General features: G+C 40.1%; 1 long non-coding RNA gene across 4 annotated transcripts in view; it reads left to right on the forward strand.

Annotated features, from left to right (window-relative positions):
• LOC129633006 (uncharacterized) overlaps nt 1–13,018 on the forward strand; it is a 188,715-nt gene that overhangs the window by 126,661 nt on the left and 49,036 nt on the right. For all 4 annotated transcript variants that reach the window (XR_008704800.1, XR_008704798.1, XR_008704801.1 and 1 more), the window contains exon 3: nt 5,007–5,139. This is a non-coding gene — a long non-coding RNA (uncharacterized LOC129633006). The remainder of the gene's footprint in view (nt 1–5,006; nt 5,140–13,018) is intronic.

The following is a 13,018-nucleotide window of genomic DNA, read 5'->3' on the forward strand; positions in this document are numbered from 1 at the left end:
ATTTTAGATTTAATTCCATTTTAATCAGTGAGGGGGATTTTATAAGAGTTCATTTTTAGAAATTTAGAATTTACTGAGAAAGTTTTTTATGACTATTAAATGTTGTTATTCTTTCTTTATTTTAAATAAATGTTCCACAGACATTTGAAAAGAATGTGTTTGCTCCTCTTTGGAGAAAGAGAATAATTTGCTATGAAGAGAAGCTTGTAGTAGATGTTATTCAAATGCTTTCTTTATTTAGTTTTTGTCATCTTGACATGACAAAATTTAGGAGTGGTTTGTTAACCTTTCCCCCTCTGCCAATGGGTTTTACTTTTCTTTTTCTATTTCTAATACTTCTTTTTACTTTTTGGAGAGAGTATAGTGGGAAGTTAAGAGCGCTGATGCTGGTCCATCTGCCTGGTTTGGATTGAAGCCTTACCCTCGCAAGCCCACAGGCCTTGACAAGTTTCCTCACCTGTAAAGTGACATCATCTATTTATAGGGCACTTGGGAAGATTATGTGAGTCACTATGTGCAAAGAGCCTAGATCTTCCTCTGACAGACTGTGAGCACTCTACTACTCTTGACATATCTGCGGCCATGATATTGAGAGCAAAAAGGTTCATGATTGCTATACATTTTGATGAATCTATTGTTTATCTGTATGAAACAACTTTTTGTTCTGTATGGAGCTTTTTGTCTTGAATTCTGTATGAGCTAATGTTAACATTATTATAGTGCTTTCTTTTTGTTTGTATTTGCTTGGTCTGTCTTTGGGCATCTGTGTATTTGTAACCTTTCTGTATTATTTTATTTTAGATATTTCTCTTTTGGGCTTCCCTGGTGGCTCAGATGGTAAAGAATCTGCCTGCAATGCAGGAGACCCAGGTTTGATCCCCGAGTTGAGAAGGTCCCCTGGAGAAGGAAATAGCCACCCACTCCAGTATTCTTACCTGGAAAACCCCATGGATAGAGGAGCCCATGTACAGCGGGCTAGAAGGGGAGCCTGGTGGGCTGCCGTCTATGGGGTTGCACAGAGTTGGACACGACTGAAGCGACTTAGCAGCAGCAGCAGAATCTATGGAGTCACCAAGAGTTGGACACAACTAAGTGATTAACACACACACACTATTTATCTCTTTTAAATAGCATGCAGAAGGAGCTTACCTTTTTTTTTCTTTTTAATAAGTCTGGGGAATTTTTTAATCAGTCTGGTGGCCCAGTGGTTAGGACTTGAAACTTTCACGGCTGGGACCCAGGATCGATTCCTGGTCAAGGAACTAAGATCCCTCATGCTGTACTGTGTCTCCCTCCCCACCAAAATCAGTCTGAAGTTATTATTTTTCTTTATCTGAAGTAAAATTGACATACAATGTTATATTAGATTCAAGTGTAGATCATAGTGATTTGATATTTACGTACACTACAAAATGATCATCACAATAAGCCTAGTTGTCTTCTGCCACCAAATAAAGTTATTATAGCATTGTTGATTATATTTCCTATACTGTACATTATATCCCCGTGACTTATTTAATTTATAACTGGAATTTTATACCACCTAATCGCCTTCACCTATTTCCCACAAGTCCCACTCCTCTTTTCTCTGGCAACCAGTAGTTTTGTCTCTGTATCTATGACTGTTCCTATTTTGTTTTGTTTATTCATTTGTTTTGTTTTTTAGATTCCACATACAAGTTAAGTCATACAGTATTTGTCTTTGTTTGTCTGATTTATTTCACTTAGCATAACACCATCTAGGTCCATCCACATTGTTGAAAAGGACAAGATTTCAATCTATTTTTTTTTATAGCTGAATAATATTTCATGAGATGGGAATACCAGACAATCCAACCTGCCTTCAAGAGATGGGAATACCAGACCATCTGACCGACCTGCCACCTGAGAAATCTGTATAGAGGTCAGGAAGCAAAAGTTAGAACCAGATATGGAACAACAGACTGGTTCCAAATTGGGAAAGGAGTACGTCAAGGCTGTATATTGTTACCCTGCTTATTTAACTTATATGCAGAGTACATCATGAGAAATGCTGGACTGGATGAAGCACAAGCTGGAATCAAGATTGCTGGGAGAAATATCAATAACCTCAGATATGCAGATGACACCACCCTTATGGCAGAAAGTGAAGAAGAACTAAAGAGCCTCTGGATGAAAGTGAAAGAGGAGAGTGAAAAAGTTGGCTTAAAGCTCAACATTCAGAAAATGAAGATATTGGCATCTGGTCCCATCACTTCATGGCAAATAGATGGGGAAACAATGGAAACAGTGACACACTCTATATTTTTGGGCTCCAAAATCACTGCAGATGGTGACTGCAGCCATGAAATTAAAAGATGCTTGATCCTTGGAAGAAAAGTTATGACCAACCTAGACAGCATATTAAAAAGCAGAGACATTACTTTGTCAACAAAGGTCCATCTAATCAAAGCTATGGTTTTTCCAGTAGTCATGTGTGGATGTGAGAGTTTGACCATAAAGAAAGCTGAGTGCCGAAGAATTGATGCTTTTGAACTGTGGTGTTGGAGAAGACTCTTGAGAGTCCTTGGACTGCAAGGAGATCCAACCAGTCAATTCTAAAGAAAATCAGTCCTGAATATTCACTGGAAGGACTGAAGCTGAAGCTGAAACTCCAATACTTTGGCCACCTGATGCAAAGAACTGACTCATTGGAAAAGACCCTGATCCTGGGAAAGATTGAAGGCAAGGGGAAGGGGATGACAGAGGATGAGATGGTTGGATCACTGACTCAATGGACATGAGTTTGAGTCAGCTCTGGGAGTTGGTGATGGATAGGGAGGCCTGGCATGCTGTAGTACATGGGGTTGCAAAGAGTCAAACACAACTGAGCAACTGAACTGAACTGAGTATTTCATGTGCTTTTTATAGGCTTGTATGTGTACATATATATGTGTGTGTGTGCGGTTTGAGTGTATGCATAAACACACACATACCGTATCTTTACCCACTCATAGGTTGATGGGCACTTAGATTGCTTCTATATCTTGTCTGTTGAAAGTTCTTACCTTTTACTTAGGGAACCTATTTGAATTGTTGGGATTACTGATATTACTAATATTCTAATCAACTTTATGTTTCTTTTTGGAACTGTTCTAGATCTCTTTTCAAGATTGAATTATTGCCCCAGTGACCTTGTACTAGTAGCTAAGCTTAGATCCTTCTAGGCTGGTGTGGCTAGAGAAAAGTCTGCTTTTCCTACTTCAAAATAAGAAAAAGCAGAAGCTAGCCAGAAGGCATAGCATTTGTGGTCACAACCCTTTTAATATTTTGGAACTAAGTTTCTTATGGCTGTCATCCAGTGAGTACCTAATATAAGCTGAGTGCTTTTCTAGACACTTTATATATGTTGTTTCATTTAACTCTCACAGCAACCTTACTAGATAGGTGTTATTATATTTATAGATAGGGAGACTAATTTAAGAAATTGGGATTTCTCAGGTGGCGCTAGTGGTGAAGAACCTGACTGCAAATGCAGGAGACATAACAGACATGGGTTTGATCCTTGGGTTGGGAAGACCCTCTGGAGGAGGGCATGGCAGCCAATTTCAGCATTTTTGCCTGGAAATTCCTATGGACAGAGGAGCCTGGTGAGCTACAGTCCATAGAGTTGCAAGGAGTCAGATAGAACTAATGCGACTTAGCACAGCTTTAAATTGGCACGGCAGTTAAAGAAATTAAAGTGTGTTTCCGAGAAACTAAAGAATGTGTTATAAGTAATGTGTAAACTAATTCCTTTTCTCACTGTGTATTCATGAGATGTGGAGTAGGCTAAAAAATGGGTCCTGAATTGACTTTTATTGAATTTCTCAAAGAATAGGTTGCCAGTGCTGCTGGAAACTGGAGAAGGCGATGGCACCCCACTCCAGTACTCTTGTCTGGAAAATCCCATGGGTGGAGGAGCCTGGCGGGCTGCAGCCCATGGGGTCGCTAAGAGTCAGACACGACTGAGCGACTTCACTTTCACTTTTTACTTTCATGCATTGGAGAAGGAAATGGCAACCCACTCCAGTGCTCTTGCCTGGAGAATCCCAGGGACAGGGGAGCCTGGTGGGGCTGCCATCTATGGGGTCACACAGGGTCAGACACGACTGAAGCGACTTAGCAGCAGCAGCAACAGCAGCTACTGGAAACAGTGGAGCATCTCATTCTGGCTCACCCATTTTTCATACTGGTTTAAGTTTCCACTCTAAGATGATTATTTTGGAGTGGGTTATCTGGACTTCAGTAGCCTTTTCACTGCTAGAGAGGGGAAAAGTGGTGTGTGTCACACTCAGCCTTTCACTTTTCTGTTTGCAGGGGCTAGGACTGGAGTTAGTGGAATCTGTGCTTACTGGTCTTACACAATCCCAGAGGGGAGAAGTGCCTTAACCATCTGATACCTCTAGTGCATAGAAGAATGCCAGGCCCATAATAGGTGCTATTTCTTAAAATGACCTGAGTTCAGAAGAAGGAAAGTTGTTTTACTTTAATATTTGAAATATGAGGCTTTAAAAAAAGGCACATAGAATATAAATGCATTCTCTTAAAATTATACTTTCTATAACTTCTACACTATTTTGTATAACACAATAAAAATAAAGTGTGTTTATTACTCTTTCAAGAACTTCCTCCAGCCCATAGCAGAATGTACTTTCAGTAGGAGCTCGTCCCAGTCGCCAAGGGAGAGAGGAATGACATTGACATATGAATGACCGTTTGCATTCGTGATGTGAGTGAGGACATTCAACTAATAAAGTGCTCTGAAGCCAGCTGCAGGGGAGATGTATACCCCTGATCTCACAGGGATTCCATGGTCGAAGAAAAAAAAAATCAACCCAAATGAAAACTCCCAGCTTACATCAGGAAAATACTGCTGCAGACCTTTAATGAGATCCCTAGGTGAACCAGTTTTTATATGGGCCTGTTTGACTTCTACAGATATCTGGCTAGACCTTGATTGATTGTCAGGCTTTTTAAGTAGCATTGATTTTTTTTTTTTTCTGCAGCAACATTGGGATGATGAGGTCATTGTATTCTGCCACGTTATTGAAGTTCTTGTTAAAGCAACTTGGATGTTAAAAGCATATCCCGGCACTGGCTTCTTGTTCCAGCTAAATTTTGAGAGATGGGAAAGTTGAGGTAAGTGAAATGATAGAGGCTAAAAAAATTCTCCTTTCTGGTTATGGGGTGGATGTGTTTCAGATTTTTATGAATTAGAATGATAGTTGGTAGCTCTTCATCACAGCTGATCACTTCTTTACGTTCTTGCTTTGTTGCTTAGTTTCGTCGGACTCTTTGAGACCCTTTGGACTATAGCCCACCAGGCCCCTCTGTCCATGGTATTCCCCAGGCAAGAATACTGGAGGGGGTTGCCATTTTCTTCTCCAGGGGATCTTCCCGACCCAGGGATCAAACCTGTGTCTCCTCTGTCTCCTGCATGGCAGGTGGATTCTTTACCTGCTGAGCCATCAGGGATTTACTGAGCAGATAAACACATAGGCCCAGGGACTGTCATGAACATCTGACACGCAGGACCTCTTTGTCGTCACTACAACTCTGTGAGTCAGGTGTTATTATTTGCACCTTGCAGATGAGGAAGCTGTGTCTCAGAGAGAAAGGGTTGCCTTCTCAGGGTTAACTAGTCAATGGAAGAGCTAGGTTTTAGATCAAGCGATGGCATCCCACTCCAGTATTCTTGTCTGGAAAATCCCATGGACGGAGGAGCCTAGTAGGCTGCAGTCCATGGGGTCGAGAAGAATAGGCCACGATTGAGCGGCTTCACTTTCACTTTTCACTTTCATGCATTGGAGGAGGAAATGGCAACCCACTCCAGTGTTCTTGCCTGGAGAATCCCAGGGATGGGGGAGCCTGGTGGGCTGCCATCTATGGGGTCACACAGAGTCGGAAACGACTGAAGTGACTTAGCAGCAGCAGCAGCAGCAGCAGCATGGCTGACTCCAAAGCCCGTGCTTTGAACTGCTGGTTTCCTATATTATGGAACTGCTGTTTTCCCATTCTCTTAGATCAGAGAGTAGGATTGGAGGCTGCTGCTTAAGTGACAACCCTTCTCTCCCATGTGAACCTGGGTCCTAGGGAAAAATGGAAAGAGCACCATCCCTTGGGAAACAGCATCCTGACCTTCCCACTTGCAGACCTGAACCTCCTTCAGCTTGAGCAAAGCTGTGTCCCTGAAGGGGTCTCAGAGGGCTTTGCACATTTTGGGATTCCTCCGGCTCCCACCTATTGATCAGTGGCTGCCAGAAGCTTTAATCCGATTAGAGTCTCTAAAACTAGTTTCCATCTCTGGCGCCTGACTTGGGTTTCAGAGCAAGAGGAAAAAGTATGACATCACCCCTGCTTGCATCTGTGCTGGGTGGCTAATGAAATTACATGATGGATTTGAGGACCATTAAAGTCAATGTTGATCCTGATTATTATTAAGAGTACTTTCAAATTTACTGCACTGTGGAGCAGGCTCGAAAGCATCATTTTTCATAGGTGTGTTCATTGCTCTGGATTTTAATGCACAACTCCCTGGGATATAGGGAATGCTAGCAGCACAGAGAATCAATTCTGAAATCTGCAGATGAAAGTGCGTGGAGCCCTTTTGTGGAGGAAGAAGGTTCTGGGATTTTTCCATAATGAGGCATCATGATGACCTCGGACTATAAAATGTAACAGAATATGTTTGTCAAATAAATATGAAGCACTGCAGTTTCCATTAGCATCAGCAAACAATAGTATATTTTTTTTAAGTTCAATTGGTTAGTGTACAAAAAAGTGTTCAGTTCAGGTCACCAATCCACTGAGCATAGACACTGAGCTAACACTAGAGATACACTGTACTGAGGGGAAGGCCAGGCTTGTGTTCTCCATCAGGATGTCTCAAGGGCCCAGCTAAATGTCGGGCATGCAGATTATTCTCTGTCTTAAAAAAAATACACATGCATCCATGTATAACATAATACTATAAAATGCATAGATCTTAAATGTACAACTCTATAAATTTATATGCATACACAGAGCAACACACACATGCACACCTATGAACTAGGCCTCAAATTAAAATATAGAGTATTTTCCGTATCCTAAAAGGCTTTGTCTTGCCTCATCACATTCCCCCAACAGAGATAACTACTATTTTGACTTTATCCATAGGTTGCTTTTGTCTATAATAAATATACTTCATATAAATTCATATAAATCAATTTTCACATAAAAGGAATTATGTTCTGTTATCTTCATCCATGTTGCTACATGTAGTTTGTTTTTTTATTTTTATTTTTTAATTTTTCTTTTATATTCGGGTTGTTTTTAATTGCTACACAATATTTCATTGGTTAAATCGGTTCAGTTCAGTCACTCAGTCATGTCTGACTCTCTGCGACCCCATGGACTACAGCATGCCAGGCTTCCCTGTCCATCACCAACTCCCAGAGCTGACTCAAACTCATGTCCATTGAGTCAGTGATGCCATCCAACCATCTCATCCTCTGTCATCCCCTTCTCCTCCCACCTTCAATCTTTTCCAGAATCAGGGTCTTTTCCAGTGAGTCAGTTCTTCACCTCAGGTGGCCAAAGCTTCAGCATCAGTCCTTCCAACAAATATTCAGGACTGATTTCCTTTAGGATGGACTGGTTGGATCTCCTTGCAGTCCAAGGGACTCTCAAGAGTCTTCTCCAACACCACAGTTCAAAAACATCAGTTCTTCGGTGCTCAGCTTTCTTTGTAGTCCAACTCTCACATCCATACATGACTACTTGAAAAACCATAGCTTTGACTAGATGGACCTATGTTGGCAAAGTAATGTCTCTGCTTTTTAATATGCTGTCCATGTTGGTCATAGCTTTTCTTCCAAGGAGCAAGCATCTTTTAATTTCATGGCTGCACTCATCATCTGCAGTGATTTTGGAGCCCAAGGAAATAAGATAAGATCTTTGACTGTTTCCATTGTTTCCCCATCTATTTGCCATGAAGTGATGGGACCAGATGCCATGATCTTAGTTTTCTGAATGTTGAGTTTAAGCCAACTTTTTCACTCTCCTCTTTCACTTTCATCCAGAGGCTCTTTAGTTCTTCTTTGCTTTCTGCCATTGGATAAATATTGTGCCATTAATTTATTATTCTATAATAGATATTTGGATTGTTTCCAGTTTTTAGCCATTATAAACAAAGCCATTTGAATATTCTTGTACATGTCTTTTGATGGAATTTTCTACTTGTTTATTTATAGAATTGAAACTACTGGATCATTTAAAATATTTTTGAATTGTTGAATTGAAAAACACAGCCCTTAATTTGTCTGTGGCCCACTCAGACCTTGCAAAAGAATGCTGGTCACCTATCGCATGTGTTCTTAGTAGAAAATAATCACTGATAGCAAAGAATTAAAGCAGCATATAAACAAAGCACTCATTATTTATTTATTACAATGATAGTATGAACTTAAACATGTTTTAATAAAAATATGCCCAAAACTTGATCATCTAGTAATTTTATTACAACAAACTCAATATTATACTGGAGTATAATTACATATTCATGGTATAAATTCATAGCATAGAATTTTTTAAAAGAAACTACTGAGAACTTACTATGTGCCAGAAGACACTGTTCTGGACACTGGGGCTCTAGTAGAGAACCCAGAGATAAGGAAAGGTCTCTGGCCTTATGAGGTTCTAGTAGAGACATAGATAATAGATGTCAAACAAATAAATATGTGCTATAAAACATACCACCAATGAGACATATAGTGTAAACAAATTTTGGGAAGATTACAGATATATCTCCTTTAGCAATAGATTTATGGATGATTTGTATTTGAACCACATCTATATATAGCTTAAAGTGCAGTTACTGAAAATTAGAGGCCAAATGTCCTATTCCTGTGTATAGTACTAAAATAGTAATAATAATAGCTAACTATGTAGTTTAAACCATGGATTATCTCATTTAATCTTCCCAGTATCTTTATGAAATAAGTCCTAGCATCACCGACTCAATGGACATGAATTTGAGCAAACTCTGGGCGATAGTGGAGAACAGAGGAGCCTGCTGCGCTGCAGTCCACTGGGTTGTAGAGAGTCAGACATGACAGCAACTAAATGACAGCAACAGCAACAACTAGTCTCTTATTTTAATGGTGGAGAAACTGAAGTACAAGGGGTTGAGTCACTTACCTGAAGTTAGACGACCAGTATGTGGTGATGCTGGGATAAAACCAAGCAGTCTGACTTTAGAGCCTGTACTCTAATTATTGCTCTATTCTGTCCTCCAGATGGACAAATATGCATTCATGTACACCGTCAAGTTACCCAAATGGCACCCAATAAATTCGTAAAGATGTTATACTGACTGTAAGGTACAATGCAAAAGCCAAATGCAAATAGTTATGTTGGAAACCATGATCAATTGTAGACAGCATTAATGATACATGATTCTCAAATTGTTTCCTGAAAACTACTGAGATTCTGTCCTCTGTGCTCATGCACAAATTTTGCAGTATGTTCAAATGAGTAGCTACCAGATATCTTAACCCGATACTGAATTTAAAACTTCAGTGAACAACTCACCAGTAGGCTATTAGTAGGGAATATTAGGTTGTAGGTAAAAATAAAAGCTAGTAGAAAGTGTGCCATTTGTTGTCAGTTTGAAAGATTTGCATCTCTGGGTCTGCTCATGCTCATTGGAAAGGCTCTCCTGAGAATCATTGACTAACATACTGAAAATGTACAAAGAAACTTTAAATAACATGATGAGTGCCGTGGCAAGTAGTCTGTGTTGTCATGAGTGAGGCTTAGTCAATAGCTCCCCTGATTTCCTCTAGAATTCTGAAACAGTTAAGAGATAATTCAAAAGTCAGATAGTGATGAAGATACTACAGTTACTGATTGAAACAATAATGTAGAACTCGGGAAAGAGATTTACGCACTCAGGCAGAGCAGCCCTGGACAGACAGGCCTTTCCTAGAAGTGACAGAGCATGCGTCGGGAGGTGGGAGGAATGTGTCCTCTGTGGGCAGTTTGCTCCCCGCAAGAAGAGGAGGAAGACTTATCCATGTTGCTCCGTCTCCCCTGGGAGGACTTGGTGGGAATAGATATAGGCCAATAGTGTCATGGTTGTGGAACTCCCTCCACGTGGAAGGGAACATTAGGCTTGGGGAAGAAGTTTTTCTTGCACTGCCAAATACTTTGGTATGTATTCTGTGGGACTTCAAAGAAAGGATGCAGCTAACCAGGAAGAGGAGAAAGCTCTCTCCAGAAGACAACTTGTGCTCAGTCTTGTAGAGCTAGGAGCTAGGCAGATGGAAGTTGGAAGGCAGGATGCTTTAGACCAGGGTTTGGCAGACTACAGCCCACAGGCCAAATCTGGCCTGTTGTCTGTTTTTCAGAATAAGAATTTATGGGAGCACAGCCACATTTATTTGTTTATGTATCGGGTATGCGTTTGTGCTATAATGGCAGAGTTGAGTAGCTGTGACAGAGACCATATGGCTCCCATAGCCTGAAATATTTACTCTTTGGTCTTTTACAGAAAAACTTGCCAGCTTCTGCTTTAGGCAGGGGTAATGCTCGGGTGGGTGAAAGAAGATGGTCATGTATTGGGGATGTGGGCTGGGCACTGTAATTGGTTTGATACTGTTGGGACATGAAGCAGGAGGCAAGCAGTGATTAAACAGATGGATCCCTGGTTCTCTTGGGCATACAGGTTAATTATATTAATTGTATGAAGACAGGCAAAGATTTAACAAACAGAGCCTTTAAATTCCTAAAGAATTTGCATCATTATATTCAAGTCAAAAGACACATGTAGAAGAAGGAATTGTGACAGTAAGATGTTTTGAAAGGATGAAATTGGTCATTTCTCTTTGATTGGCTTGAGGAGGGGTTCAAAGAAGAGGCATGTTGCTATTTTGGCCACAGCTGTGGAAAGGTAATGGGAAGGGTGAATTAGGAAGGGGAATTTTTTTTTTTTTTTCCTGCATAGGGATGCACTTTAGAGTCAGAATGTGAAGACTGAGTGAAGTGAACTTGAATCTCTTTGCCTGGGAGAATGAATGAGGATGGTATGCCAGTATGGAGGACGGACTCTATGCCGAGAGAAGACCAGAGCCTGGGTCTTTAAAAAACAATATATCCCCTCTGCTCCCCAGCTGTTAGAATTTTTAAAATTTATTAATGTGTGAGCACTCCTCTCTGTCCCTACTCATTCTGCTTCCAAGAAAGATGATTTTTACTTTTCAGCTTCTGGGATTTTATTTATCCTGCTTAGGATAATAGAGAAATGCTGAACCATTAAAAGAAGGACTGGTGGCTCAGACAGTAAAGTGTCTGCCCACAATGTGGGAGACACAGGTTTGATTCCTTGGTTAGGAAGATCCCCTGGAGAAGGAAATGGCAATCCACTCCAGCACTCTTGCCTGGAAAATCCCACAGATGGAGGAGCCTGATCGGCTACAGTCTATGGGGTCGCAAAGAGTCGGACACGACTGAGTGACTTCACTTCACTTCACTTAGGAGATTAGAATTGAGAAGAAATGAAAGTACTGGTGGAAGGGATGGCAGAGTGACTGGAGAATACATCCAGGCAGATAAGGAAGGATGGAGGAAAAGACCACAGTTAGTTTTTTGGGCAATACTGAGAAAAAGGATGTGAAGGAGTTCAGAGAGAGAAGGAAGGAGTCTTCGTGGGCAGCCCTGAGTATCTGGGTAAGATAAATAAGACAGTGGGCATGATGAAGGTGTTTTGCTATCAGTTATGAATTGGGTTCCATCTGATGTTTTCAACAGCCTTACTAAAGGTTAAGACTATTGTCATTTAATTCTTGGCTGCCAAACAGCTGAAATAGGACATTGTAGAGACCAGACCAAATAGAGTTAATTCTTCCTAAACACTTAAAAAAATTTTTTTTATGCCCTAATGTTCATAGCAGCACCATTTACAACAACCAAGATATATAAACAACCTAAATGTCCATTGACAGTTGAATGGATAAAGGTGTGGTACATATATACGATGGAATATTACTCATGAAATAATGAAATAATGCAATTTGCAGCAATATGGATGGACCTAGGGATTATCACACTAAGTGAAATAAATCAGACAAAGACAAATATTATGTGATATCACTTACATGTAGAATCAAAAAATAGGTGCAAATGATTTTAGTTATAAAACAAAGAGACTCACAGACATAGAAAACAGATTTATGGTTATCAAAGAAGAAAGGGAAGGAGTGATAAATTAGGAATTTAGGATTGGCAGGTAAAAATTACTGTATATAAAATACATATATGACAAGCACAGGGAATTATATTCAGTATTTTGTAATAACCGATAATGAGAATATATATATAACTGAGAATATATATATATGCTCTTTATGTGTATAGCTGAATCATTTTGTTATACATCAGAAACTAACACAACATTGTAAATCAGCTGTGATAGGGAAAGTTTTAGTAGCTTCAGTCCTGTCTGACTCTTTGTAATCCCATGGACTATAGCCCGCCAGGCTCCTCTGTTCATGGAATTCTCCAGGCAAGAATACTGGAGTGTTGTTGCCATTTCCTTCTCCAGAGGATCTTCCCTACCCAGGGGGAACCTGGGTCTCCCACATTGCAGGTAGATTCTTAACCATCTGAGCCACCAGGATATGTCACTAAAAAGTTATTTTCATTCAAACAGCTTTGTCACAGTTTAATTGACACACAGTAAATTGCACATCTTTAAAGTACATAAGTTGATGTGTTTTGACAAGTATACATGTGTGAAGTCATCACCATAATCAAGACGATGAATATAACCATCACTTCCAAAAGTTTTCTTGTAACATTTTGTAATCCTTCCTATTCCACTGTCCCTAGGCAACCACTGCTCTGCCTTCTGTCATTATTAATTGGTTAGCATTTTCTAGAACTTAAGTGGAATCATGCAGAATCTACCCTTTTTTGGGAGAGGAAGCTGACTAATTTCATTCAGAATAATTATTTTGATATTTATTTGTGTTTTTGC

This window comes from Bubalus kerabau, chromosome 18, assembly GCF_029407905.1.
Source record: "Bubalus kerabau isolate K-KA32 ecotype Philippines breed swamp buffalo chromosome 18, PCC_UOA_SB_1v2, whole genome shotgun sequence".
Taxonomy (NCBI): domain Eukaryota; kingdom Metazoa; phylum Chordata; class Mammalia; order Artiodactyla; family Bovidae; genus Bubalus; species Bubalus kerabau.